Here is a 4006-nt window from a genome sequence, read left to right as displayed (position 1 = left end):
TACCACTTGTAGATTTAGTGACCACTAAACTGGGTCGGAGTCTTTTCCCCGTTTCTTCGACAACAAATTCTTCAATGTGTTCAGTTTTCTCGTTTTTTCCTTTCAAAACGTTGTTGACAAAATCATAATATCTCACTAAAAGGGTGTTGTCATCCTTTAAAACGTTTTCTATTGCTTCAAGAGCAAAGTGTAGATCACGTCGACTTTTTGATGGCTTGACTGTCTCATCAACTGAGATAGTTTCAGTTGAATGGACACATTTTGTTGTTTCAAAGAGTTTATCATTGAAGAGAGTAACTGGAAGTGGGAAACACCACTTTATAGAGTACAGTGTAACCAAGTGAATACACGGGTATTTGTTTTCTATAAATTGGTCACAGTTGCACGAAGATAAAGTGGTGCCATCAACAATCATTCCCATACCACTTATTGCGTATCTATACTCTGTCATGACTTTGTGTATAATATCCTTCGGTAAAATGTACAGTATATTCTCATCTATCACCAACCGAGCCGCATTGTAATCAAAATTGAACTGTAAATCAAAACGTATGCTGTCTGCTTCGAGTGGTTGCGCCAATTCCAAAAGAGACACTTCTTTTCCACCAAACTTAAGTTTAAAATGTCCAAAGTATCCTTCTATCGCATTTGAAGTTGTTCTGTTTGAAATACACTCCGTGACGCTTGGTCTCCAGCAATCCATCACATTAAGTAAACCTTGGATTAATCGAATTTTATTTTTAGTACGGTCTTCTTTTTTCATTTTTATTAGCTATTTTTAATTCATTAATTATTTCAAATACAGTCAAAGGCGCCTATTTGTCGGTTTTACGACACAAAAACGAGCTTATTTGTCGGGTTTTAAAGAATTTTGTGGAACTTTCCATAATTACATTTTTGTTGTTTTAAAAATATGTTTTTTATTTTAGATTCCTTATATCTATCAATTTAAAATAAAAAGGATAAATGACATAATATTACCAAAAACAAAACAACAATTTAATATAAATATCCAGAAAACAAACACTTTACAAAAAACGTGATGTGTTTATTAAAACAACTGATGTGGTTGAAGTTATTGTGATTATTTCAAAATATTGGAATGAGATAACAAAAAATAATAAGTAACTGTTTCAAACACACATTTTTTTCAAATAGAGCTTTGCTGCAATACAATAGTTTGAATTGGATATCTACACACTTGATTTGTATTGCAGAGTATCAAAGACAGCAGAAGATAGAGTTCAAACAATAAAAGTGTTTGTTTTAACTTCGTATAAAAATGTCGATTTATTTTGCCATATCAAGAAACAAAAAAATCATATGAATAAATAACGGTTTTTATAATGCAATTAGAAAAAAATGTTTAATAATTCATATTGCTTTGTTGACTGAAACAAATTAGATAATTTTTACAATTATTTATTAAATCTTCTAAGAACGGGTAGAAGCCATTTTAATTAATTATTCGGTTAAAGTTCAAGTTTCCAGAATAAAAAACCTATTTGTCGGTTTTGCATTTTAATTGGTCATTTAACCGACAAATAGATAAAACCAACAAATAGAGAAACCGACAAATTAGAGCCTTTGACTGTAGTATTTTTCTATCATGTAATATGATGTTATCACTTCCTTCAATTCTTTCATTTTGATCAGTACTGAGATCCGAGCCACTCATCGTTATTAAGGTTTTGACAAAGTCTGTTTCTGATACCGTTTTATCAATCATTTGATACCACATATGAACAATCTTTGACTTTTCACCAAAGGTAACAATAAGATCTCTTGCAACGTGCCTGTGACAAAAAAATTGATTCCAGAAAAAACAGAAGAAAGTGCGGAAATCTGTGACATACACCTATCACACACAACCAAATTAAATTTTCTAAATTTAGAAACGAATTTGAACAAATTTAAAAACGAATCAGTTGTTCTATCTCTTAATATATCATAAAAAATAATATGCGTTTTATTGTTTTTCGTCTAAAGACACTGCTACTATTAAAGGCAAATTGAATACATCAATTAAAGCTGTATCATCTATAAACATTCTATTTGAATAATCAGTTGAAATTTAATTGAAGTTGAAAGCAAAAAAAGATACAAATTGTCCTGAACTGTTTTTGGTAAAGTGAGTTAAAAATTGGTTAGTTTATTTCAACGTACAAAAATAGTTGTTGTGTTTGATCAGGTGAAAATTTATTAAAAAAGATGAAATAAGACGTCGAACTACTGATGGCTTGACTGCAAGATTCATTGTAGTGACAATTTGTGAAGGGGAATAATGTATCATAGCAAGTTTTTTCATCTCATTTATTTGTTCTTGTGAAAAAATAATTCTCATGTGTAATGGAATATCCGTCGTACAGTTGTGGGAGTGATTATTTGTTATAACTATATGTTTAACCATTGTTTTATTTTCATTCAAATTCAAACAAATAGTACAATAAAATTTCTTGTAAACACGACGGAATGTCTGTTTGAGTTTTTGTGAATCGCTGTTTTTAGTAACGAAGAGAGAAAATGTCTGGTTAGCAACAGAGATAGCTGAAGCCTCTGCCATTGTTTTTGATTGGGTTTTGAAGTTGTAGGAAATAAATGCATTGGCTATTGAATCGATGATGTTGTCTGGGGTTTCAAGCCCTTCTTTAACCAAATAAGGGTTACCTTCTTTGGTTTTGACATCGAAGGTGAAAAGTACTTGAATTTTGGTTGAGTGTTCTTTCATTTAGTAATTAAGAGTTTTAGATTCGTAACTATTAAAAGTATGGTTTATTATTATATAATTTAGTGTTTTAAAGTTAAAAATAAATCAAAACGTTTTCTTTGCGCCAAAACATGCGACATAAAAAAAACAAAAAAACAAAAAAATGACGTTTTATATAAAACTTTTACTAGTTTTACTTTTTTAGATGTAAATGAGAAAAAGAAAAACCCTATTTTTTTCAAGACTCAAAAAACAAAAAATACAAAAAATGTTTTATTTTTATATAAAAATATGTATTTATAGCGGGGTGTTGGTGTAAAAGGTAAATCCCTTATTATTTTAATTTAAAACTAAACCAAATTTTAAATAAATAGTAAATTTTTTATTATTTGTTTTATTTTCTTTGGTTATTGTAAAAAATATTGTAGAATACTTGTTGTGTTAAATAACGCTTAAGAACGTAACATTAAATATACTCATAATCGAGACAATCAAAAATACAAGAGCTCGATTCATGTATAAAGTGTTTTTGGCATCTTTTTGTGCTTCAAATGTCGAATTTTTGATAATAATTATTAAAAGATGTTCATATTATAATTTAACTATTGTTATTAGTTTATTTTTAACATATAGATTCAATTTTTGTAATAATTTGGATCAGCTTTTTCAATCATAGTCTATCAACATAACATGATGTTTAAAATCAATTTCAATAATTCAAACATGACACAAATTGTAAAATGTTTATTTCTATATTACATAATTTACTTTAAATGAACAATAGTTGATTTAACACTGAGTCATTTTTCTCCTCTCCAAATTATTTTTTATAAAAATTGGTATTTTTTACCCGTCACGCCTCTCCGAGACAAAAAAAGAAAAAATTTCGCATATTGTATTTTTTGAAAACAAAAAACAACGAAAATCCATTCAAAAATGTCTTTCGTCTGATTGGCTAAAAAATGAAATTAAAAATAACACAAGTCTTAAATTCTTAAAGCTGTTCCAAAAAGTGTACAAAAAACAAAGTGAACCAGGGTTCTTCAAACAAACAAAATGACAAAAATAATTGAATTATGTTTTACATTTGGTTCGAATGGAAGTTCTACCAAAATCGACAAGGGATTGATCATTTACAACCAGTTTATCACACCCCTATAGTTAGTTTTGTTTAATTTGTTATTTTGTTAAAAAATAATTATATTATATTATTGATTCAATAAAATTAAAATAAATATTTATTATTATAATATTGCCCAATTTTCTAATTTCTTACATCTTTTAAAAATGGCTATACCA

The sequence above is a fragment of the Entamoeba invadens genome, assembly GCF_000330505.1.
Source record: "Entamoeba invadens IP1 unplaced genomic scaffold scaff_1105074726547, whole genome shotgun sequence".
NCBI lineage: Eukaryota > Evosea > Mastigamoebida > Endamoebidae > Entamoeba > Entamoeba invadens.
Note: the sequence above shows the minus strand (reverse complement) of the source record.